This window comes from Bombus vancouverensis, chromosome 8 (genome assembly GCF_051014615.1).
Source record: "Bombus vancouverensis nearcticus chromosome 8, iyBomVanc1_principal, whole genome shotgun sequence".
Taxonomy (NCBI): Eukaryota; Metazoa; Arthropoda; class Insecta; order Hymenoptera; family Apidae; genus Bombus; species Bombus vancouverensis.
Window position 1 is genome coordinate 16,826,434 of NC_134918.1, and position 27,867 is coordinate 16,854,300.

Here is a 27,867-nt window from a genome sequence, read left to right on the forward strand (position 1 = left end):
TCCACTCGGCGGGCACACGCAAAAGCCACGCGGAATCCTCTATAAAACGTACTCGTGTCCGTGCTTGCGCGACGACGAACACCGTGCTCCACGCGAAACGATCTTTTATTACGATCGCTGTTAATAATCCACCGAGCAATACTTTGTCAACGGGAATAATTTGCTGCTCGGATTTTGGCGAAAATCAAATTGAAAAACTTCATTTCGCCAGAACGAATTGAAATGGCACGTCGATGCGCAATTTATGTTTGCAAATATCGTTGCCTTCTTGTGGCTAAGTAGCTTCGATAATGTCGTCGATTGACTTTTAGAAGGGTAAACTTTATGGCTTTAGTAACCTCGCGAGTTTCTTTCCTTTTAAATAATCTTATTATATCGCTTTATATAATTGTACCTTTTGATAATGAGGTGGTATAGTGATAGGTGCGTAAGGAACTACTCTTGGTGTTTTTACGAATAACAGTTTATTAGAACTAATCAACAATCAGAGTTAACAATTAATAATCAACAATAACACTTAACGGACAACAGGTAACAACTAACAAATAACGATAGACACCGAGATGTCGTTCGACGCGTTGCTATCAAAAAGGACCGAGGAGTTACACTTTTAATGACGCAAGACAGACTGACTCTGCTTTTTGTTTTTCTTCGCGCAGATCCTTCCCTTCGTAGCCCATCGATATCCCCACTAGCGTGCATTCATTAGATGTGCCGCCTGTGCTGGCATGTGTATGCTCTTCCGAGAATTCGGCGGAAAGAGTGTGAAGATATCGATGATACATTGGGCACGTCGGTGTTGCGCTTTGGCGGCGTCGCGCTTTGTATCCGGAGCCGTTGAAAAGTTCCGTGGCCCGTGCCGCCACAATAATGACACACCGTTTGAGAGGGTGTCCTGAATTAGAACGTTCTAAAACAGCGTCTTTTTGTGATTTTTTCTAGAACTTTTTCTGCCGTTGTTTAGTTCACTCAGAAGAAACATATATAATGATTTAATCCCTTTTTGGCTTTTTGCTTCAGTCAAGCATTACGAGGTGGATCTTTCCCGCTCTGCAGCGACAAGACGCTCATGAAATAGGCTCAGAAATCTGTTGCAATGTTTCTTTTTACTTTAAAAAAAATTTGTTTGTATTCGTTAAATATATATAAAACCATACCTCAAAATTCAATAACTTCGTTTCTTTCTTTCCCTTCTAAAAAAAAAAATCACAAAAAGACGCTGTTTTAGAACATTCTAATTCAGGACACCCGCTTAAACAATCGTCGCTTACGATTCTCTTATCCTTTTTTAATATATTCCTTGCAACGTGTTAAAATGTGGCCACTCCACCTCTACAATTGCGTTCTTTTTTCTCACCAAGAAACTTCTTCGTTTTAGATAATATTTGTTCCTACACACCGTCCGTTGTTTCCGTTGTATTTTTAATTGTAAGCCATTCCATCGAAATACGCAAGAATAAAAATGCAATAGTTGCATCGATACAGCATACTACTCGCGCTTAAATAATTGAAGCGGTAGAATATACGCGTTAATGCCAACCATAGTGTTAACCATGCCGACTCTTGTACCATTCAGAATTAATATTTACACTAAATTTTTCTAGAATGATGTGCATACAAGCAATGTGCCGATATTAATAACCAAACCGATTTGTTTATTGAAATCCGTATAAAATTCGAATCAAATTTTCTTAAGACGACAAACTGTAACTCTTCCGGGATAAATTGTCTCATTAACGGTGTGACACATCGTGAATTTTCCAGTAGCTTCTGATTTCGTAACAGATCCTCGAGTCTCGAGAACCACATCTCGAAGATAAAAAATATCGTACGTCGAGTAATTTCCACCGATACGCAAAGATATATTTCATCCGCGACCGCTTTCTTCCATCTCGACGAGTGTCTTAAAATGTCTATAAATGGAAATCTTATCCATTTCGCGTATATAGATCGTCCGAAGTCGCATGTAAGCAGGCGCTTCATCGTGTGCATGCACTCGATCACCCGCATTTCCTTTTCTTTCGGCGTATCAAAGGAATCAGAAAGTTTTACGACACAGCTCCGTCGGAGGATATTTTATATTGCATCCAGATTTCTCAAGAAAACGTCGACGAATCAGAACCGCTAACCTACTTACGTCACCGCTATTTCCCCGGCAAGTGGAGTTAATTTATTGTATTAAAAATCAATATCTCGCTTCGTCAAAATTTTTACGCGTTTCCTCCTTCGCCTATTTTTAATATTACATTCGTTACAGTACGAAGCTTGACATAATTCATATGTATATATATGGAGTTTTTTAGTTTTTTACTTTCTGCAAGAAATATCTCGATGAACGGAATTAAGCGTATTGCAAATAGGCTCGAATCGTTAAATGGAATAAAAAGAGATATTTTTAATTGGAAGGTTGAACTTAAATAAGAAAAGACGTAGCTGCAGACCCTCCACCTGTATTTTTCAAGTACATTCGGAGACTAGAATAGTTTTTAAACCCGACGGTTTTAGGATTTACGTAGTTTATTGTCCTGCGAATTTGTATAGTGAAATTTCGGTTAATTCTTTCGAGTAATCAACTGAAAAGATACTTACGGCGACAGAGTAATTTTAATAATAATTCTGTGGCTCATTTTTACTTATTAGGTTCTTAGCTGCCTCTTCATTTCGTTAATGGAGTATACTTTCGTAAGAAAGTATTACAGTTGGGTAGTATTGGCAGTGGAATTGAATATTGCTCGCTTTATTACTCTGACTGAAATTTTGTTTGTCGTTTACGTTGGCCATATCGAAGGATAATATAGGTAACCAAGGATCGATTTTACTGAAATTAATTGGACTATGAAGTTCAATTGTTTCGGTTTTGGTCGAATGTGGACATATCGTACGTAATAGTCGCGAGTGATTGAAATTCTGGTTTAACGTCCTTGTTCAAGCATGCGTTTTTTTAGAAGAGAAATTTATTTGTATCCTTCATTATTCGACAGGGTAATAATTGTTTCTGCGGATGTTATCTCGAAATGTATATTTATTTATTTTGTTTTTTTAATATTACGAAGTACTCGCAGGTTTTTGATAGCTCTCAAAAATGTTTATTAGTATTACAAATGTTTCGAATTCTATTTTAAAGAATTACGATGATTTTTTATCGTCGAATATTATCTCTATGGATTATCTTATATAATTGAAAATATATATTAATTTGTTTTCTACATTCTACATGACAAATATATTAGATTTCCTTTCCATCGGCTTTCTTTCCATATAAATAAAAATATTAATCTTACTCCGCATAAACAAAAAATTAATAGAATCTGGGTATAATTCCTCTTCCGTGTAAAACCTATAATCCTTATGAAAATATCATTCAGATAAAATCTGAATATCAAGGACAAAATCGTTACGCGTTTATTCGTTTTATTTATCGTTTCTTTTTTTCTTTTTAAAGTGCTGGCGTTTGATATCGCGTAGGTAGGAGGCAGAAATTTGATATAAATTTATTTTCCGAACCCATCAATAAACGCCGGGAGTTTGGAAAAAAATTCGTGTCTATTGTGTCGAATCTTGCGCGTTTTGCACACTCGTATTCGCTTTTTTCGCACCATTTCATCTCTATATATTTTTTTTTAATTTTCCATATGCTATTGCTCTTCCAATATAGTGACATAAACTTCCATAGCACATCGATCTTATAATTTATAGTTTAACGATAATCCATATATTCCAATATCTTGTCAATTCCTTATAAACTAACGACAGACAAACAAATAAACAGATTCACAATAAAAAATTGAAACGATTCACAAAATTGACGACGATGATTCTTAGCACCGGAAACATAAACCAAATAGGCTACTAAATTATTTCCCCCTATTTTTCTTTTTTTGTTTGAAACTTCGCTGAAGCTTTATTTTTACTGTACGCGCACATAGACACTGAAGACGTACCTATACGTATAATTTATATAATTTAATAAATGTACACACTAATTAATCGTTACATGCGTCTACATAATCTTTCAATAAAATTATATCCACCAAACCTCTACCAAATTCTACGTTATCCTATTTTAAATATTTTACATATTTTCGTATATTATATGTATTGGTTGCACTTTCAAATTCCCCACGAATACATAAAAATGCAAGGTCGAATAGAAACAGGAAGCAAGAAAGTATGGTACGTGATTAAACGATCGTGTAGCTGCTGTTAAACGAGAGCTACGGGTAGGCGAATGACTGGAAAAGGGAGAAAAATAGGGAAAAAGAAGAGAATTAGAGGAAAAAGATGGAATACTCCAAACAAGTAAAGGAATTGTGGACAGGAATGTAGACAGACGAGTATACGCGTCTGGGAAAGAAGACGCGCGAGATACGCGTGATTTATATACTGCGATATATTCGTAATATCGAAGTAGTTGGCCAGAGTGCACGTCCAATTATCCAAATTCCTTCGTCGGGACGAGAAAACAATCCAACGTGTGTTAATAGCGTGCGTTACGTGGCAGGATTTTTTTCTAAGTGAAAGAAATCGACTGTGTATTATATCGCGTAATGGACCGATTGCGGCTTCCGTGATCCTTTTTCGCCAATCTGCTATGAATCGGCGGATTTTATACTTCTCTGTCACGGCTTTTGGCTTTTTCCTGTTCTGGGGTGTGGAAGCGAAACTGTTGGTTATCGTGGTCGAATTTGCTGAACGAACGAAGACAAGAACAAGAAATTATTCTTATTAAATAATAGCAGATACATTTTTCATATACTCGTTAAATTAATAATAGCAAAAGCGCAATAGTATAATTTTCGTTAGATAATTACTATCTTCGTTTAATATTATTTCGTAGTTATCCGAACGCGATCGATGATTCGTTTCGCAAATTCTTTCTCTGACAATCAACGACCCAAGTCAAACCACCAAAAGAACCAACCATTACGGAACCGATCGTGTGTACGCGGATCTCTCATGCGATTATCATGCCCAATCGTTCTCCATCTGTTCACGGTTGTCCATCTTCTGGTGAAAGAGAAATTCCATTCTCGTGGCCGATCTGCCCGGTCGGATTTTTCAGTGCGTAGCGTCGCTCTCAGATGCAATCTCACGCAGAGGAAGTCGGCACGTGGTCACGCATCACCCGACCACCCTCGCGACTGTCATTATCTCTGCTGCTGCTGCCGGAGAAATTCCCAGAGGTCGAGTAGAGTCGCGCGTGCAACGAAAACGAACGAGACGGACGAAAAGGTTAGACTGAAATGAGAGAGAAGGACGAACGAAGAGGAAGAGAAAGCTACGAGCTGGATGGACGGAGACGCGGAGGAAGACCAACGATAAGCGAAAACAGAAGAGCAGACGCAGAAAACGCAGAAAGAGATCACGGAGAGGCAGAGAAAGAGAAGTTACGAAGAAGCGAGTCGCCTCCTGGTGGTAATGACAGCCCTCCGAACGGACACTTCTACTCGCTGGGAAGAGCTGTTTGTTATTAAGATCGTTTTGGTTGTGTATAGCACGCCTCAGAAGCTAATAATTGCTGCACAACCTAGGGAAATTAACACTGGAACCGTTGAACTCAAAATGACCAATTTCGGATTCTTTTCTTTACATTAACTTCTGATGACTTTCTTTTCTCTATTATTCTGAAATTTTTCATCCGCCCAGCAACAAATATTTCTCGCAAAACAAGAACGTTAAAGAGTGGCAAATCGTAACGATCGATTCATTTCTCCGTTTTAACGCGTCGATATTCGTTACACTCTAAGAGGCGAGTATATTTTTTTATCGTACGTAATGTATCTTCCGGTAAAAGGATAAAGACAAATCGGTAATTTTTATTCAAACGTTTGATCCATGGTTGCGTTTGCGATCTCGTTGTTCTTCTTGCTACCTTATTCGTGTATCGAACAAGAAAACGCGTTTCGATATCTCTTTCGTAACAAAAATCTCATTTCCAGGATTCAAGCAGAAAAGCAAGTAAAACCTTGGCAAACGATGCTCACCGAAAAGAAGCGAACGACGCATCGGTAAGAAAAACTTTCTTTGAGCGATTTTCCGTCTTCCTTTGCGCGACTTTGCTTCTCAAGAAAAATCAATCCGACCAAAAGAATACTCCATCATATCGCAAACAATCTTTCGTCGAAGATGAGGAACAAAAGTTTCCTCGTTTTCTCGTAATTTTCCCAAATTGTACGTTCGAGGAATCCATCGAACGTCGATGTTATTAAATTTCTCCGGTCGAAATAAAATATCGTAAGCGACATTAACAAAAAATTAATTAGTGGACCGGGCCAGGCAAACGTCGTCATTACGCGCCATAGAATCCTGACGAAGTCAACGTTTCATTTAAATAATCGCCGAGCGAAACGCCCGAATAAGAAAATCATTCGTCCAGTCTGTGGGCTTCTGGGTATGAGATGGCCGCGTGAAATAAGTTTAATAACAACGGTCAGGGCTCTCAGTCACCAGAGGTGTTCGCAGTTGGACTGTCATTATCTTCAGGAGAGAACTCAGCCTTTCATAACTTTACCCTTTTGCCTGCTCTTTCGTTCTTTTCATCCTGCTTTTATTACGCTGTATTTTGCTCCTTCCACGCCGATTTTATCTCGGTAAGCTCGCTTTGCGTTTTCTACTTTCGCGTATTGTTTCTCCTGGTTATGCGTTTAATGGGGTCAATGGAAAAACGGTGCAAGCGTGTTGTTTCTTAAAAATCGGACAAATACGATATTGGAAATTTCCTGTTTATCTAGAGGATTTTATTACGAGTTTTTCAGTCTCGTTGTTGCAATTAATCGAAATATTGGAATTGAAACATTATTTATCCACATTTTTTAAAGCTGTAACACTTTTACTATTACCGAGTAACGATGCAACATATTAAACGCACTAAAAAGAAATTTAATTAATTTTCTCCTTTTATTGAAGTATGTATATATATATACATATGTATTTTTTCTTTTTTAATTATGTATAATCGTACTGTAGTAACTGGTAATCAACTGTACAGAGAACAAAAGAATTTCGATAAGCTGAAACGATGAAATCCAATAGTTACGAAAAAAAGAATAGAGAAAGCGAAGGGTGTTCGATAATCATAGTCATTTCATAGCACAATCGGCGATTAATTATTAACATTGTATAGGCTACATTAGCCGACATTAACGTTTCGATAAAATATTCACGTAATCTTTCGTAACGTGTTTGATTAATTACTGGCGTACCGTGCTACTCGCATTTGCTCGTGCTATTAAACTTCATCGTATCCATAAAGATCGAGATCAACCTTATTTGCATATTATTATTCGTTATACCCAGAGGGGTCATTAAGCATGATGAAACTGCAACGCATATTGATACCATCTGAATGGTTTCTGTCGATATCAATGGATCAGAACCGTAATGAATCAAGTCCAAAATTGTCTCTATCTGAATTTATTAACTGGCTACCATTGATCAACTTTTCGTTCGATACCTAAACGTACGATAATCTTCATGTTTTTCAAAAGTAGATGTCGAAGAACATAAAACCGAAACGTGTTACTTTTCGTCGTATTTACGATTCCATCGTTCCTTTCTATCCAGAAGTTCAGTTTTCTATCCCTAATTTACAAAGTCTCCGCGAATTTTAGAACGCGATCAGAATATTTTCGTAAAAATTTCTCGAAAACGTGTTTTGGTACGTCCTTGCATTTAGTGCTTGCTCCAGACAAACGAACCTGGTATTTTCAATTGCTATTTCCACTTTATCTTTCTCACAGAATTCCTAAGACACAGAATGGTACAAACCGACGTGATTAACGGAGCAAACGTCTAAAAAATGATGCAATTGAGAAACTAGACGTCTAAAATACGATATGATTAAGAGAATGGACAACTAAGAAATAACGTAATGCTGTTGGCAAATAGTCGACGATACTTCATCGAAGATCGATAACGAAAAGAACATTGGAATTTATGGAACGACCAAACTCATTCGTTAATTAAAATCGTACATGGTCAGTGGCGTAAGGTAATTAGCAAAAATTTCAAAGGGACTTTTACATGGACCTGACTCCCAGGATGGTTCCTTGCCGTTTCAACGGCCGCGTCCCTTTCTCTTCTCTCGCCGTTTACCAGAGTCGGCCAGGAAAAACTCATGTTATTAAGCCACGGCAAAAGTGCTCTTCGTCCCTCCGTCCTTTCTTCAACGCCGCTTCTGTTCTCCGCGCCGCGACTCGTCTTCTTTCTCTCTGTCGGTGCTCGCTAGATTAGTTCATTACCCGGCTAGCCGTGTCTTCTGTTTTTGCATGCCGTGGAAATAGATTTGTTGCAAGATCGACGCTGCGTTCTTGCGTACGTAACGTTGTGTACACCGCCGCTCAAAAGTATCCAAACGCCTGCTTGTTTATAGCGATATGTAATTTAATTACGAAATTATTACATACCAAGATGATCAACGATGATTTTACTTTTGATTATGATTCGTTTCGGTTGTATATTATGAAATGTTATCGCGTGTCTATTACCATTCAAGCTTTTCCCACACTCTCTAGAAACACAATTTTCATTCGAACAAAACGCTAGAAAATTTAACTGGAAAAAATTGTCTGCGACATAGAAATTGGCTTTCGAAAATCAATGCACTATTAACGCTAGAAATACCACATTTGCAAATAGATTACTTTTCTCTGCAACCGGTTAGAACGTTTCGCTGTTTTTGATAAAACTAATTATTTTATCGAAATCGAAACGTGGTTTTATCGAGTATCTATTCTATATACAATGTCGTTAATGTCGTTTTTAGAAACACTGAATCGCACAATATGCCAAATGCAACTATCGGATGTAGAATTTTTCTATTCGTTTATAAAAAAAAAAAAAATCTGAGAGCAACTTTACGATTAAAACCCAAGACCATAAGTTTCAACTATACCTATCCTACCTACTTACCTACCTATCCTATCCTATCCTATCCTATCCTGTTTCTATCTACTTGGAAAAGTCCAAAACTAACGTCAGAATTAAATCGCAAATCTCTAAATTTCGTCCCTCGAATTCTCGCAAAAGGAAACAGAAAAGAAAGATCGTTCGACGACTCCCATAATGATTATTTCTCCGCGCAAGTTGTTCGTTCGCTGTTTCAGTCTTGAATATATTTCACGCTAAAATATAGTTCTCGAAACGAAGGTTTTCCTTCGGAAATGGACGGTGTGCGTATACCCGCGTCACTATCGTCCGGTCATTGATCATTTTCGTAACAATTTTGCTCTCGGTGCGATAATCGCGCGAAAGATATCGCCCCCGATGCCTTTCGCTTCGGCTACGTATTACTCCGGTGGGTTTAAAGAGGGCGCGTTGCTATCAAAAGCACTAAATCAGTGGCCAGGACGCGTGTAACAAAAACAAGCATCGGTGGCGGCGAAGCATTAACACCGTTTTCGCAGTGGAAGAAGTTATGCAGATTGTGTAATTACTGATAAAAGTTGTAGCTCCGCGTTTCTTTCTATCCAGCGATAGAGTCGGCTCAGGTTGCGTGTTCGAAATAACAATAATTGCGTTACGTTTCGCTAAAATGCGTTCCTAATCACGCTTTTCATCGTAGCCCTTAAGCAGCGTGCAAGAAAATGAAATTACCAAGATCAAAGTAGCTGTAAGGTGTGGCTGACACACGCGCGTAAACTTCCACGTATCGGCCCGAGGAAAGTGGAATTAAGATTTTTAACGTCAGACCCCCTAGGATATCTTCGAAACTGTAACATTATTCCGAAGGGTGGCTCGCGTGGTCATTTCTCACCGTCTATGATAACTGTCGGCACAGATCCCTAGTTAGAATAAGGCCCGTTTACAAAACCAGTGCTTCGTGGGGAAATAAAATAAAGTTGAAGTTAACGTGTTCCTTAAAGCAACTTTTATATCGGCTACGATTTCAGATTAGACTATTAAGTTGATTCACGTCAAATTATTTAACGCAGCGACATATTTCTTTTATTGAGAACATTATCGATAATACGAAACTAAAGTAAAACACTTATTAAAAGTTATTAACACTTAACAGCTATTATAAGTGAGATTTCGCCGCATGAATTTTGTTTTAATATCGTCGTACTAGAACGAGACGATCGCGATGTTGTAATTATCGTAAACAGTAATTTTTTTATATTTGCTTGCTGTCGAAAAATGCGCTATACCTGGTGGTTAAAGTAGAAAAAAATTGTTTTATTTCGATCTTTCTTATTATTTATCAGACCATGTACGATCTCGCGAATTATCGTCGATGTGCAAGATGACGATCGATTGGAAGCAAAAAAAGAACAATTTTCTCGAACATTGGAAATGAAATCAATGTTTTTCGGCAGACAGATTGCCTTATATAGCTCGTTGTAAAGGTTTACGCCACAGCTTCGTCGTCCATTCGTATCGTTCGACACGATTATTGCATGATTATTGCGCACAACAGAGCAGCTGCTGTCTCAGTCGCCGTCAGATACCACTTTAGAGTATTTACACGATCAACTACAGCTTGGAAAAACAGCAGCTTCGTAACCAGAAATAGCCGGAAAGATTCGAAATCACTTTTGCTTCGTTCGAATCTCGTATACAGTTAGTCAATTAAAATTGGTCTGATTTAAGGATAGTTTAAAACCGCGTAAAGCGAAGCGACCTGAATACGGTGAAAAGATCGAGGGCGCGAGAAGACAGAAGAAACGTGGACGCGTGTGTTGATAAAATACAATAAATAGCGAATTTGAATAGCTTCGGCGTTTGCTCCAGGCGATGATACCTTTCACGCGAGAATAAAGAAGCAGCGAAATTTTTCTTGCGCTTCGACCTCGACGATGCACGAACTTCGTAGTTTCTTTGTTCTTCGTGCGCCAGTTTCGAATAATTTGAAATTCGCGCGCGTACAAGCGAGGATTCTTTCAAATTTTATAATTTGCATGATTTGTATTAATAACGAGAGGAAATCAGAGAGAGTGTAAAAGACTCGTTTTTGCAGTAAGGCACACGCGGTTAATTTTCAAGAAAATTTAATGAACGATTGTTGGTAAACATTGGAATTAATTTAGATTGGCAATATAATCTTCTGAATTACCCTCGAATTAGTTCTATATGAATTCTCCCGTTGAATTGTAGATGTAATCTCGTTAAAAGAACGATCGAAAATTTTAACGATTCCATCTTTATCTGTAATTTTTAATTGCAGGAACTGAAATTTCATATTTATGAGAATTGTACCGTAGCCGTAACGGAATACTGTTAATCCTTGTCGAATTGAATGAATGGAAATTATACAGAGCAGCTACTAAAGAGATAATTAAGAATCATTTACATTTAAATAATAACGAGATACGAACTGTGCATTACGGAGCATATTTTCTTTCATTCGTTCTATCGTAACGGGTATTATATTCTGAAAAGATGATTTTTCTTTTTGTAACGCGGTTATTACAGTGACCTATATAGGCCAGTGATACGTATTTTCAATTTCGTAAATAAAAATTGGCATTCACACCGAATGCGGAATTAACCAACGAACAATTCCCTTTTGTTTATGCGATATCGATTCAATTGTTGGCTGAATCGACACAATTTAAGATTCGTTGTCAATATTAAATCGTTTTATCGCCTGAAGGCTGTAAGAAGAAGAACGCGACGATAAAATACGAAGAAGCGATATATTACGTTTACATGTTTCGCGTTTCGTAGTGCTGTTTTAGCATTTGAAAAGTCAATGAGTCGTCGACCTATTGATTCGTCGTGCTATTTCATTTCGAGACTAAATATTTTGGGATTGAAAATACAGATTCCAACATCCTCGAAATTAACGTTCCGCGCTGAAGAAACTTACAACGACCTAAAACATAAATGTCCTTATCCAACGATAAACCACAGGCACGATCTGTGGATGTCTGGTCGCCGAGAGTGAGAAACGAAACGCGTAGGTTCCACCGAATGGCAACCTCTTGGTTCCATCGCCGTGCAGATCACCGAACGCGAGTTAATCGGAGTCGGGGTAGCGTATCACGAAAGAGGGCAACAGTCAGCAAGTTTGGTGTATCCGGGTGTGCAGGTTGGCTCCTCGCAGCGTTTCGTTTCGTCGAAGCGTTGCAGCGCAATCGAGCGAGGGCCGGTGTAAGCGGGCGAATCGTCGGCCATTATGCACCGACAAAACTGACACCGGTTTCTCGTTAAATCGTAATACGGTTATCAGCCGGAACGTTCGACGCGCTTCGCCTCTATTCCCACGAGGGGGTTTGGTACGCGATATAGACGATAGAAGAGGAGAGGGAATGGAGACAGGGTGGAGGAGGCAGGCTTCGCCACTCGCAAGTGCCGGCCTGTCTGATGGCGGCGCCATTTTTGTCGAGTGCGTATCATTATCGATTCACTTTTATCCATAGTGAATGAGCGTGTGTATAGCTGACTCTTTACACGAACAGGAAGTCAGAGGTTATTACACGGTACGGCACGGATAAAGTGGAGTACGCGTACCGACGCCGGGGCCGCGGCTCTTTAAAATATAATATCGCGAGGTTGGGTGGCCTGTGTGCAATGCCGCGCCGCCTCAGCCGCAGCTCGCTCACACGGCTCCGGCTTCTGCTCTCTCGTGTACCCGTGATTAGAGCGGTTTTTATGGTAATGCATTTCACCGGGGGCCCCCTGATCGTAAATTGCGCCGATGACCCTTTACTTGTTTTGCGGATGATCCCGCGTCGGTTTTACCTCGGTTGAGAGTAATTATGAAATTTCCATCGCGGCTACCGGGCCTCCCTTCGACCGTCCTCCGCACCGACCAGCTACCGAATTTCGTTATTAATCGCAGCTCCCCTCAACCCCTTTCCGTGACTTTTCGGCTTTTCTCAATACCTCGCGGCATGCTCTCTGGTTCAGGCGTTTTCGTATTTCAAAAGGGTGTTTGTGGGGTAGGGTGGTTAAAGCCGAAGTTTTCGTTCGTCTTTTCGTTCGTTCCAGCGATCAAACTGTTAATTTCATTTTTTTTTTTTTTGTTTTTTAGTTTCGACATTCGAAAGTAGCACCGCGTAGAGTTTAATGGAATTACGTTAGATACATGTAGCGTATCGCATGTAACATAACGATGCACCAACGATGTGCGAATATTTACAGGATCGAAGGATAATTTTTCCTAATTCAAATCGATAACCACGTACCGGATATTCCGCTTGAAACAATTCGAGAATCGTTAATTTAGTAACCAGAAGTAATTTAGTAAGTAGAATTGGAACACAGAGTCTTCGTCTATCAAAGTTGCAACTTCATTGGCCGAATAATCTAGATCAGTAGCGTGCCTTCGAAGAAACCGTTTCCTCGATGCGATGTGATTAAACACATTGCAGTGTCTCGTCAATTTCTACCGTGGACTTTTCCCATTTCAGGAAACTTTGATCGCTCTCGTCGATAAACCGAGAAAGTATAACGCGTTAATTTATAACGCGTATACAAACATCTGCTTAAATATAGAAAATAGAACTTCTTAGAAAACGGGGTAAATAAATAACGACATCTTTCTTAAATTATCTTAAAGCTATTGTAAAAAAATAATTTTCGTTATAACTGCTCTACTTAAAAGTTTTGCGAGGGAAGTTTGCAAAAGTACTTCGAATTTCCTTCGTAATTTGATCTACGGGTGTTGTAACCAAGAAAGTGTAGCATCGAACGATCGATTATTCCTCCGGTTCTGCATTATTCTTATAGACATGATGCTCGTGACTATGAGAATAGTTTCGTCGTAGAACAAGACTATAGTTGCATCGAATGTAGGTTTACGAGTTTTAATTGTAGATACGCGTACATGTAGTACACATAAACAACATATGTGAGTTGCATTTGCTCTAACATAAGCCCTTTTCGCGTGACATAAGACATAACGTTATCGCAATAATATTTTACAAGTTTAAAGATAATAAAAGTTTTTTATTACTTGTTATTATTATTATTATTAAATACTATACGTAGATCTTTCTTAAATAATAAAGCACGTAGAGATTCTACAGTGAATTAATACGTTTCTAGGTTGCCATAAGGATACTTCTAACATTAATAGTAGCATACCTTTTTAATTATAAAGTACGTGAAAATAATGTTGTTCATATTTCATGGTTGAAAAATTTTAGACAACGTAACATCACCGTATTCTTATTATTATGCGCTGCATTTAAATTTGTTGGGAAGACTCAAAATTCATGTTCAAAGATGAATTAACCTCCACGTTTCATCAATTTCACATTTAATTACGAACTAATTAATTTTCCAATTACTTTCAAGCATTTCCAAAACTTTCACGTAATACGTATCACGAAACTCATATTGCTTCATCAAAGATTGTTTACGTTACCATTTTCGATTATTAATTACTTATCACAATCATTATACGATCGTTTTATCAAAAAATCTTCACACAGTGACACTCGGTAAATTCTTTTCCCAATTATATACAACCACCATTCTTTCTCTACTCTGATCTTTTCTGACAAAATCCATTAACAGATTAGTAGCAAGATATTCTTTAAATAATAGAAATACAATTATTTGCAACATTTCGACCGCCTGTTCGTAATCGAAACGTTTCAAATACATTAAAACGATATATAAATTGATAGAAAAGTGTGAATAAATTAGTATGGATGCTTTCTGATCGTAATATGAATGAAATATACCAGTCATAGATACGTAATGTACGTGCATTAATAATTAATGATTAATTAATCTCTGATTGATAGATGCGTATACCGATCGTCCATTCAAACATCTACCACAACGTTTGCACGCGACAACTACCAATCATTTATTATTAAACTTTATCTAAATTAAATTATTATTAAGTTATAGTAAAATTCGAATTTACACAATTCTTATTTCTAATTACTAAACCACCCGATGACACTCGAGAAACCAAAGCGACAGAAAACTACAAATAACGAAACACCCTGTATACCATCCGACATTTAATGGAATATGCATAATGATACATAACCGAGCGTAATATCCACGCTTTATAATAGCTTGCATAGATCACTGGATATCCAACAATCCTTTCCATAGCTCGGCACGTCCCGGATCAATCAATCGTAAATTCTTTGCGACCACTTTATCGCCCATGAATTAAATTCCATGTTGCGAGAGCCGACTCGAAGTTTACAGCTGGTCCCTGGCTGTTCGTGGTGTCAATGTTGCGCGTTAAGTGTACGGTTATCGTGTAGTCTACTCGCTAAACGCGATACGATCGGGGTCAAAAATAAGTGAACAGGTAGTGGAAATAGGTGTCGATGAAGTTTAATCGAATTAGTAGATACTAGTGTTACATACTTAAGTTTTATTTGTTATTAAACTGCGGATCTTTACGTATTTACGGGGAAAATACAAAATTGCGCAAAATACACACGATATGAAAAGATATACAGGGTGGTTGGTAACTGGTGGTACAAGCGGAAAGGGGGTGATTCTACGCGAAAAAAGAAATCGAAAATACAGAATAAAAATCATTTTTTAATTTTTTTTTTAATTTTTCCATCGAGACAACGATCCACGTTATAACGTACCGCACGCGTATCGATCGAAAATTCAAAGTCGATTTTCTCGAAAACAAAGCCTCGAACGAACAATTTTTATTCTATATTTTCGACTTCTTTTTTCGCGTAGAATCAGCCTCTTTCCGCTTGTACCAGCAGTTACCAACCACCCTGTATAAACTATCCAAAATATAGTGGCTTTTATAATTAATGAATAACACAGTTCTCCACGGAGATTCTACTTTTTCCATTATATTCTCGAAAGTATGATTTTGTACAAAAATTTACGGTCTATTTGTTGCGTATCCTTGTAGTGCACGAATTATATAGTAAATAATTGAAATTAATATTTACGGTTTTGAGCAAACGAGCCGTATTTAACACGTCCAACTTGATCGTGTCGCGTGAATTAAAAATTCCGAAATTATGAAAAATTCTACGATAATTTACGTTAAACAGCATCGTAGGAAACAAAAGTCGAATCCGTTAATTTCAGCGAACGCGTTAATTTTATCGATACATATTTCCATTATTCGTGAGTTATTTTTGTTACTTGTTCGACTGTGTCTCGCCGGTTCGCGAATTTACGAGAGACCTTCTCGGAAAAATTGCACACGGCCACGTTGGCGAGTCGAGCGTCCGCGATCTCATCTTTTCCCTCTGCCTTATCCGCGATTTTACGTTTCTTGACCGGTTGCAAATAAGGAAATTACAGATAAGGGTTCGTAATGCCGGGGAACGTTCGATGTATCGATGGAAACGTTGGCGGGAAAAACGCGTTGGATTATAGCAGCGGTGCTTTCCAAGTTGCAATTAATCTCAGGTGCAGCTTGGGTGAGCGTGGCTTAACCTTTCGGTTTGCTACGAGAGAACGGTGCAAGAGTCGCATGCAACTTGGTTGCTTCAGACAAATCGTTCGCGTGATTTCAGTAACGAAATTATTGTGCGAGAGATGGTGCAACTGTGTGCCGTGGAAAAAAATTGATCGTAAACTTTAAAACCGTACGATTTAGCAGAGGGAGTCGCTGATGTATATGTTTTCCCGCGCGAGTTATGCGAATTCCGATGTAGTGTTAGATACCAAGTTTTGTATATAGCATTAAATTATAGTTCGTGTATTTTCCAGTATAAAATAGGCAAGTTTATAAATCATTAAAATCGTCGTGAAGTGTCGTAAAGAATTTTTCATTTATACGCAGTTCAATCCTCGGTTTACTAGAATAATTTCATTCATACGGTATATTTATATGTATTGCAAAGAATTTTCACTGTATAAATAATGAAATTATCGATCAACTAAAATAATTCTATTAGGACGAGACTAGACATATTTCGTAAAAGTGGTTATAGAGATAAGCGCCTTAATAATATCTCTTTTTATGTTAACGATACACAATCCTTCGTCGTGATATGATATTTTTTCGTCCGTTCCTTAATTACTGTACTTTCAGATTTTTTTCCTTCATTAACATTTAATGACCAACCAGTAACCAGTTAACCAACAGCTGCTCTTACATATGTATGATACTTGTACATACAAAGTTACAATTTCAAAAAAATTAATTTACACGTATACCTATAATTTAACATATGAATGTAAATATACGAATTACAGCGTATAAATTATAATTAACAGCCGTCTTACCAACACCATAAAAACACATCTTCCCTGCGCAAAAGTAATGCAAGAGTAAAAAGTGTGCGAACAATTTAGTTTCTTAAAATGATGAACTCGCGTCTATACTCGAACAATCGTACGGTAAAATCCGAAAGAGAAGTGTCTAGTAAGCAACAATGTTGACATCGAAGAAAAATAGAAGAATCGAAAGAATGAGTACTATTGTACACGTAGTAGCTAACGGGTCGAGCTTTTATTTCACGTGCAAGGTAAGCGTCGAGGAAACTCTGCGAAGGGTTGTGGTAGTTTCGAGAAAACGAAGAGTAAAGTAGGAAGGCAGAGAAAAGGCTGGTGGGTGGATGAAGAGGCAGATCGACTCGTCGAACGAGTTGTAACGCCGTCCTGTTACTCGCGCGCTCGCATGAAATTAATCAAAGTCGAAGTAGGTGTTCGTGATTTAACGAGAGAGAGAGAGAGAGAGAGCGCGAGAGGGAGAGAGAGAGAGAGAGAAAGAGCGAGCGAGACTCGAGTGGATGCCCCTTTTCTTCGGAAATTTCTCGCGATCCTGGTCGCTTCGTTCCGCCTGCCCTTCGCCTTTCGCGGCTCTATCCGGTTCCACGTGCATGTAAATGAAGCCAGAATGAGTCTGCTACCGGGCGGATTGATTAAATTTCAAGGTGTGATAACGAGAAGCATGTAATAGTGCGGCGGAGCATGCAACACACTATTACAATGCGGCATTATATTTTTAATTACTGCGTCAAACCGATGGCAAACGCGGCGGTCGAATTTTGTACGAAAAAGGATTTTGCGTTCGGCGAATAAAAAGCAGAAGTTTGGTATATTAAGGAGAAGAAGAAATGGGAAAGTAATTGCGACCTGGTATTAACTTTTTTACCATGGGAAAAGTAGCAGTTTGTGGTTCCGTGACTGAAACTTGCAGGATAAAGATAAAGAAAGCAGATAGCTGAAACGAAACGATTTGTGTATTGGATTTGTGGGAAAGCGATGTTGGTTTATCGTGAATGTGAAATCAATTTATATACTGTGCCGTTTATTGTTTGTACCATTTTGTAACACTAAGAATTTTCATTTGTTATGGAAGACATTTTTTAGTCGACTTTGTAGTAAAAGAACAGGCGACTCGTTCGTCCAAATGAACGAGCAATTCGTTCGAATTAGTATGAAGTTAAAATAATATTAGATATTCATTCTGAAAATAGGTAAACGTTTCCTCCGGGTGGGCTGAAACTTTTGCGCGGTACTGTATCCTAATGTCAGTGGAAAATTAATTACAGCGGCAATAGCAAAAATAATCAGAATTCCTGGAATTTTGTATCCCCGTTGCCAAAGAAACTCACACGTTTGTAGAACGTGTATCGTGTTTCACGAATACTCGCACGATTTGAATACCGAGCCACGTAGAATCCACGAGACGAGAAACGTGTTTTCACATCTATGGAATATCAACGATATCAACGGTGCGCTATTCTCGATGACTTAATTCGCCGCAAGACAAATGTCTTTTCTCCTTTTGAGAACTGCGGAAACCTAAATAACAGCAGAAAGATTCGCGAGAACGTGTGGAAGGTAGGGAAAACACGCAATTAAGAACTTTCAGAGCGTGTTAAAATGATGCATTCAGTTCAAAGTCCAAGTGTGCTTCTACTCATAAGTATGTGGACAATTTGATCAGTTTGTATCAACAATATTACGAATGTTACTAAAATATAAAGATTATATAAAGGAAAATCTGATAAGTAAATTTCTGTTATTTCGTTGATTTACATCACTTTATGATTAAAAAGGAATAGCGAAAAATGAAAAGAATCTGTTAAACCCAAGTGCATAAGCCCTTTAAAAACAGCTTGTGGATCGACAAAATTTCGTAAAAAGCTAAAATTGGCCATTTATGCGCCAAAGGATAAAATCCTAAAGTCTTGAGTCTAATTTTGGAATTGAATTACATTGTGTATCCATCCATGTATTTTTTTAATATTATTAATATTGAAATTATTAATGTTGTATATTTTTAATATTATTAAAGTGCGTAAAGTAATATAATATATATATATTATATTATAAAGTGCATTTTATTTGTCGATCGATCCGCAACACCTCGGTATGTCCTCACTGAATGTAAACGCTGCAGCTGACTTTGCAAACTTCCGGCGAGGCTAGCTCATAACTTCGCGCCGGAGTTTCTGTTTCGAACTCGAAGGGACGTCTTAACGTACTGCCTGTCTTAATTGTTGGCATCCGGTTAGAGAGCGCGATTTCGTTCGCGAAAAGTGTCACCAACTGCTATGCGTTTTGCTAACATTGAAACTACGAATGATGATGGTATTGTACAAGTTATTGAGTGGATTAGAAGGATGTAGAGGAATATAGAAAATTTTATGCTATTGTGACTGAGACACGTTCATCTGGAAAATTATTTTTAAATTAACCTATCGATCGCCAAATTCATTTCGTTAATTAACTTTTTGATTATATCTAATACCAATGTTATAGGTATTATATTCTCTCCCGAATATTCGCTCTAAGTTTTGAACGTATCATCGAAATTAATTAAAACACGGTTAATACGTATATATTGGAAACGATAGTTATCGGTCCAGCGTGACAGTGTTGTAGAAAATATTTGGAGGTCAAAAAATGAACGTAGAAATCTTGCAAATTTCTACATCTCCAAAATTTGGAAAATCTCTAAACTCGTCGCTATATTTCAACTGAGAGATTGAAATTAAGAATAACACAGACACCGAGTTAAAACTAAAGATTTAGACACCGGGAGATCCTAATTTTAAGAATTATGGATGGTAAGAGCAGTCAACTAGTTAATGGGATTGTTGGAACAAGATTCGAAGTTGAATTTCTCGTTTGCTGGACCAAAGCCACAGCCAATTAACTTGTTAGCTGCGTCATACGGATTTTGTTTCCTTCAATTTAATATTCGAAATGGAAACCATTTACATACACTCTGATATCGAGTGTTCTACTTTTCACTTGCAAAGGAAGCTATTCACTTGTTTACTTAGTTGCACGACTATAATAATCAACTCTATATCTTCACATTTTAATAATAATATATTTTACAAATATTTTTACCCTTCTGTTATCGTCGTTCTCTTTGTACGTGAAATTTATCAAATCGTAAAAATGTAGTAAGCTTGTTTCTTCTTTTTACTCTCTTCGTTCCTGTTATTATTATATTTCGTTATTCTTTTTATCGCTGCATTAATCAACTTTATATCTTTTCAATTCAAGCAATTTTCCACCTCTTTCTAAATATTTTTATCTTTCTGCTATTATCATTCTTTTTGCATGTGCCATTTACTCAATTAAAAATGGATTAAATCGATCCTGAAGCTCGGTATATCAAATTATAAAAAGTGTCGAGAGGCTTTCATTTTTCTCGTTTGCCTTTACTTTTACTTTGTTCGTTTCTCACCGTAGCTGATGTTCATTGTTAGCAAGATGACAGTTTCAGGCATCATTTACTCCAGCTGTACTATTTAATTTTTGTCTCCCGTGCATCTCAAGAAAATTACTCACTGAATATGCAGATGAGCCATCTTAAAGTTGATTAGTTGCATTTAAGGAAGACAGGACTGTGTTTCCTGGTATACACGGTAAATTTGTCAGAAAATGCAGCGCAGAGGAAATTGATGCGTAATATTTTATAAAATGCTCGGTTAAGTTGATTAAACAACAATTGGTGAAACAATCTAACGCAAATAGGGAATAAAATAACGCAATGTACTCTTGAGATAGAAAATAATATCCATTTCCATCGTGATTTTTATTAATATTAATCCACACATTCCCCTTTTCATTTTTATGAGAGATTCTCTGATATTTTATTGGAATTCAATATTCGATATTGTGATAGCCCGTTATTAAATACTGTTCATAGAATATTTAATTGTTCAATAATTTTTGTAACATGATAAAATATATTTAGCATCGATGATAAATGTGTTTATTCAGTGACAAAATATTTGCAGAACAAAATCTTATGAATCTAATAAATTATTGTATTCGTTAAAATTGAAATTGGCTCGTTTGCTACCAGCAGAAATGCACATAAATTTTCTTTACGAGGTTGTTGAAAGTATAAAATATTTATTTTTGTAACGAAAGCATCGAATTGAAATAAACAGTTATATAAAATGTTTGTTTGCTCTCTGCCACCGTGTCATTTCGTCCATGCACAAGTTGAAGAACATTTGATACGAGTATGGCGACTCAGTTACGATAAGATTTATTAATAATAAATAATGAACATGCATAACGTAGCAAGTAAATGGATACCCTTAAATAAAGAACTGATAATTACTGACAGAAGTAGACTTACCGAATTAATAAGTCGTTTTAAGGAATTTCGATTTTCTCAAGAAACATTGACAGGTGTTTAATGAATTATTGAATTAAAATGGTTCAAAACTTTGGCCACAAAATATGAAATTGATGATTGAGATATGAAATAAATTACATAGAAGAGACTAAACTGTGGGAACTTGAATAAAATATAGTCCATTTCCAATTTGTTCAGCTAATTAATCTCCTAAATTAATCCTTAATTAATAGTTTTATTCCCATAAAAAGAGAAAAGAAAATAACAGAATGTGAGCATCCACTGCTCAATTTGAGTAAAAGTGCAAGTTAAAATGAAAGAATATTCATACAGATTACCTTGCATCGTTTCGGTGAACTACGATGACTCTCATGTACTGCAATAACTCAGATAGAACGCTATCAAACCTACGACAATCGTATCAATAAATAAAGAAAAAATATTTGTATACACAGTGGCAGGAACGATCATGCGTACAATTTATTCCTTATTTCCCAATGAAGCCTTTTTTCATCAGCTTTTACATTCCATGTTGATAGTATCGAATGTTTATAGACATACATATGCTACTATTAAACGATACAAACTTTAATATCACAGTACTCCAGGTCCAATCCTACAATAAATAAAATGGTGTGAAAACATTTTTTATAACCGTTGTATAACATCAAAACCGATGAAAAGTTAGAATTCGTCGGTCCCAAGACGTAATAAAGTTAGGAATTTTTCTCAAAAACTTGGGTTTTTGTCCTAGGTCATGAACGCCCTTGGGGCTCCTCGCGACCCTCGCCGCACAGCGGAACATCCGTCGCGTGGGAACTCGGAGCATGGCGACCCGCTTATACCTTGTGAAAGGTTAAATGGCCTCTTTAACGCACACTTGCGGCAACTGCCGCCGCCAGAGACCTTTCTATAGTCGGGAAAGCGCGTCAAGCGTTGTCGTTATCGAACACTCGTGTCCGTTCTTTCGATCGATTCGCCAGATATCGTGCGTTCGCGGATCCACGACAGCACCGGTGCCGCCCTTTCGATCGCTGCCACCGTTTCTTCCTTTTCCAAGAAACGAAACCGCCGCAACGTGGCTGCGAGGGTATAGTGGCCTCTCCTTCTCAGGTCTCTCTCTTCCCCGTTGATCGTTAGATGCCATTGCCGATTGTTTGTTGGATATTGACAAGTTAGCGATAATATCGTCATGATATTTTGCGCAGGAAATCGCCTTAGAGAAAACAGGAGAGAGCTAATTGAAATTTTTAGATTTTCAACTTTCACGACGAATAGACGACATGTTCCGGGTCTCAGTCCTGTTACAGGAGAACTTCATTTATCTGAAATTGTCGGAGGGCAAACAATTTATATAATAGGAGTTCGCTTATCTTTCCTACTTATTTATTATTATTATTTTTCGTTCACGTAATAGTTAATTCTACCAAATGTCCAAATCGGACAAATTGTGAATGTAAACAACTAAATAAAAAAAAAACTAATAATAGTAATAGTTGGTTTATTCGGACATTAACTAAAATTTCGTTCCAACGAACGAAGCCCGACCGTATCAATACGTTGAAAGGAATATTTTCAAGTCTGATCTGATGAATCGGGCTGGAATGTTCACGAAACGTCGGGCAATAAAGTGCAATGTACAAGTATTAATAACACGATTGAAACCCGAAGGATCAGAAATATGTCGAGTTAATTCAACTTTATTTTGGTTGTACCGTTTTTCGTTACGGTTTGATAGAAGAGTGACATATTTTATCACTTTGTTCACCGGGCGGATTTATGCAGAAAGTAACGTCTGCGGCCGGTTATTTTTCGTGTAAACCAATATTGAAACATCCGCGTGTGACGTGCAAAAAGTCAGAAAAAACCTAACGTGACAAATGGCGGGGGATAAAAGTAGTAACAAACTTTATAATGAACATTTTATCAATTTTAAGCTGTAAGAAATTTAAGCTGCCTCTAAACGCGTCTAAATATGTTCCCGGTTAACGACAATCACGGAAACCTAACACAAAATGTATCGATACGTATCTTCGGTGAACAATGGGTGAAAAATCGTCAATTTTGAAATGTCTGAAAAGATTGAGCGTAACGTCGACATATTTTTCTTGCTTTAATTTGTCTCTTAGGTATCTTCGTTAAAGCAGAATAATTTTCTCTGCAAAAGTATTGAGAAAATACTACGATGACTCACGCTCGATATTTGTTCGTACATTGAACAGCGTGATTAATTTAATTCTATAAAGGAGGTAGAAAGTATCAGCTGCATCAAATTAATCATCTCCGACGTGGCAGCCGTTCTGCAATTTTTCTTTTTGTCTTTATTCATTGAGGTAAAAAGACGTGTTTACATTACGAAGAAGATAATATTGCGGTTTGACATTTTCATTACTTAATATCTCGATTATGTGAATAGACTAAGTAGATGCTTTCGGTAAAATAAAGATAAATGAAAGTTCTAATGGCAACCTATGTATCAAACTGAAGCAGCCAATTTCATAAGAAACTATTACAAATCGTTTCGATGAACGTATTCCAAATTCTTACGTTTGAAGTTGCGAGTGTGAGGAGGTTATTAAAGACCAAGTTATTATAAATTACAAGTTTTGGAGAAGATATAGAAATTCTTATATCAGACAATTACGAAATCAAGCGTTTAAATTCTTATATCTGAGGATTCAAAAACAAAATTCTTATTCGAGATATAAAGATATAAACAATATAAAAATTTGTATATCGAAAGATGAAAAAAAATCATAAGGATTGCAGACAATAAACTGTTCCGATTCTAGCGGTATGACCCATTTTGCAATTTTTTATGGTCAGCTTCTGCAGTTCCATACTTTAGAGATAAAGTGACACGATCCAATTACGGATATAGGAAAATTGTTACGTTATCGACGTTGCTGCAATAAAAGTTGTTCGAGTGGTAGGCAACTATCGTGAATTTTGAGTCTCTCAAGGTTGAAACGAGATATGTATAACAACGTACAATGTAGCAACCGTCGAGTACTTTCTCGTTGAATTAGTAGAAAGTTCGTGGCATACACGAGCAACGTAAAAAATATGTTGCAAGGTGCCGATACTTGTTTGCTCTCGTTTCGTTTCGATACTTTTGCGTGCGACCAACGCATTCACGATTAGCAAATTGCGCGTGAACATCGAAGGATTTTTTTTATTTTTTTTTACTGGACATTCTCCAAGTGCTGACGCGATTTTCGATTCTATGAAATATCATTTCACGAATTTAACAGTTTTGCAGAGAATTCGTTGTATACGAACATAAGAGAGTTTTTCTCGATATTTCAATTGTCACGATTCACTTCATTCTCACCTTACAACTTTTACATATCGTGTATTATTTTACTTTGCTTGGTCATTAATTAGTGGGTTAACTTTTCATAGCAACTTCATAGCTTTATAACGACGCATTTTTGGGAACTCGAACGATTTTTGATAAAGTAGACACGTGGAAAAAGACTTGTTTTTCTCATGCATTTTCCAATATACGTATCAATTTGTTTGGTTGGCGTTTTATACTTTACAAATATATTATACGTATGAAGTTTCTTCTAAAAAAATCTTTGGCACGCGCGTTATGTCGTGCTCTTTCCGTTTGTAAAACTACGTCTCAACAAGGAATGCCTATTAGAGTATTGATTTTTCGCGATACCAGGGCAAAGAGATATCGAGATCGACGATTCTCGTTCGTTTTGTAAGAAATCTAGCATAATAGAAGTATACCATTGCAACGGCTTGTTTCGTGACTCCGGATGTTGCAAGTTTCACTTGGTATCCCGTGAAATGAAAACGTAACAGAACGAGACAGGAACGTTCAGCTTTCCGTGAGAAAACTAAACATCGAACTTTCAGACCAGATAAACTCGAAATGCAAGTACCTTTCATATTTCGAGATAAAGGCAGCATCATAGCGAGTCTAATAATTTATACGATTTGACGTAAAGTCAAATTGTTCAACGAACTCGCGATTCTTTTTATCATATATTTTCTCCCGATCTTTGCCCGTTATAAATCTGTTAATCGGAACAAAATGATCTCGTTCGACAAAAAAGAGAAAGATTTGAATTTTTCGCGGCCTGAATTTTTCTTCGCAGAAAGCTGACAAAACTATACCGATAATGTCTCTGATTATACATTTATTCTTCAAATTCGTTTAAAAATAGGTAATAAAATAAAATGCAATAACGCTAAAATGGAATTTCTTTCTCGGTAAGAGATACGTAGGAATACATTTTTTTTTTTTTTTTGAAAAATCAAAGAGCGAAAAGAAGAAAAAATATGTAAAAGTGTTCTACGAGCTATACGCGATGAAGTAAAAGTAGAAACTGCAAGAGAATTGGACGTTTACTCTTTCAACAACGCCGACCCACTTGCAACGATATTGTTGGCAAAAAACGAAAACCAAAAAAGAATCAAATCTAACGAACAACTCCGCACTCCGATCGAGAGATCAACGCTAAATATTCTCTTTGCACGCATTGTCGGTGGGACGTGGACGTTTTTTCGATACCAAACAGCGGCATTCGGAAATTCGATCGAAAAAAAAACCAGAGGCTCACCCGCATATGGACTTTGAATGCTTGTCGCGGAACATTTTATAGTTACAGGAAAATCGGAGCGAGGCGCAGTGAATTCGACGTATTCACTGACCTTTCTATCAAATTTCATTCATTGCAGCGCGACACACCGGCCGCCGCGTGTCGATAGAAATAATTGCTCGAAAAACGTTCCCAACGAGATTCGAGTAAAAGTGTCATATGTACCTTTAATTTAATATCACGAATTGGCTGATGATTTTAAATACGATTTATCGTATAAAAAGGCTTTAGTGTATTTTATTCGTTACAAAAGGAAAAATAAATATTTATTTAATATTAAAAGGTTTCGCGTTTTATGCGAAGTTTATGAAGGCCAATGATTTTATCAAATAAAAATTGATATTGCTTTCATCGTTATAATTATATTTAAAAGTACTGTTATTTTGATACGAGTTACATTGACTTGAAATAAATATTGATTTTTCAAATGGATTTCATTTTCAACTTTCTTTTCGAGGATTTGAAAGTTATTTATTAATCGTGATATTCATGAATAGAAAATAAACTGAAATGATAGCGAATCATATTAAATTAGACAAAAAAATGAGAGCCAAGTTGAATAATGAACGTTTCGAGGCAGTTTGACTAAATTTATATTTGTCGAAAGAAAAATAGACCGCGTTTCGTTATATTGCACTTTGAAAGAAACAGAGCATAGTTATTTTAAAAATGGACAATGGGCGGAAGTCTTCTGAACAAAATATTGCAGAAACGGAGACAACTGTGAAATCTTTTATGATTTTAAAATAACTCGTCCGAAAGATACATTTAATATACAAAAATGTAATATTAAGTTGTAACTGAATTCCGATAAAGTCTATATACCAGCTTATTCGTAGCTTTAGACGATATATAAAACATTTACAAAGACGAACATATTTACCCACAAAGGAAAGATGTTTGTAGAAAATTGATCCAATAAAAGCGAACACTTTGTTATGTTAGAACCCGGTATACTCATAAATATACACTATTCAGAATAAATATAAATATCCGGATACTTCGGTCGATTCGTAATAAGATTTATCTCTTTTTATTTAATCGTTAAAAAGCAGCTTCTCAATTTGATTTATAATTCAGAAATTAAAGAACCGGAAGATAAAGAACTTGTCGACTAACAGAATAATCCTACGAGATATGACAATTACAAACGTCAGTTTTCAAACGTAATTCCAAATAAATTGAATAAAACTATTATATTTATTATACACTGTCAATTACGAAGAATAAAATCACTGCAGTTCGATATATCTGCGATTTTGTAGTCGAAATGCAACTTGCGAAAAATAATCAAGTATCCGGCTACGTTTGAACAGTGGCATACATTTATTTGCATATTATATGCTATACGTTCTAGTGTTAAGTACACCATGTCTCGAAAGGGTTAATCAACTTATCGGATTACGAAGATTCGCTTCAAAGCGAATGATCAAAATTTCCGTAACGTGCTCACATTACGCGATCATCTACAGACCAACGAGGTCGCGATCTACGCGATATGAATTTGACTCACGTTTTACACGTTCCCTGTTAAGTTAACTCAAACTTTGACACGAAGTTACGCCGATCTCAAGACCGAAATACCAAACTGTCGTGGCGTAACTCCGCGTGTAACTGAAACGGACGTTAGTTCCTCCCCCTTTTGCATACCTTGTAACAATGCTGCGCTGAAACTGCCACGTAATTTGCAACTTCTACGCCCGATACACATTTTCAGTATTTCTCGTCGGATCTGGTTACCGTCACCGACACGCCGCTTCGCCGTCCTGATCACCGCCAAAC

General features: G+C 37.0%; 2 long non-coding RNA genes across 5 annotated transcripts in view; one reads left to right on the forward strand and one right to left on the reverse strand.

Annotated features, from left to right (window-relative positions):
- LOC117159640 (uncharacterized) overlaps positions 1-27,867 on the forward strand; it is a 149,121-nt gene that overhangs the window by 61,144 nt on the left and 60,110 nt on the right. For 3 of the 4 annotated variants that reach the window (XR_013059026.1, XR_013059025.1, XR_004464610.2), the window contains exon 3: positions 5,940-6,008. The exons of the other annotated variant lie outside the window; for it this stretch is intronic. This is a non-coding gene — a long non-coding RNA (uncharacterized LOC117159640). The remainder of the gene's footprint in view (positions 1-5,939; positions 6,009-27,867) is intronic. 4 annotated transcript variants of the gene reach the window in all.
- The window catches only part of LOC143303052 (uncharacterized), a 260,835-nt gene that overhangs the window by 16,488 nt on the left and 216,480 nt on the right, over positions 1-27,867 (reverse strand). The window contains exon 4 of the long non-coding RNA XR_013059031.1: positions 27,736-27,866. This is a non-coding gene — a long non-coding RNA (uncharacterized LOC143303052). The remainder of the gene's footprint in view (positions 1-27,735; position 27,867) is intronic.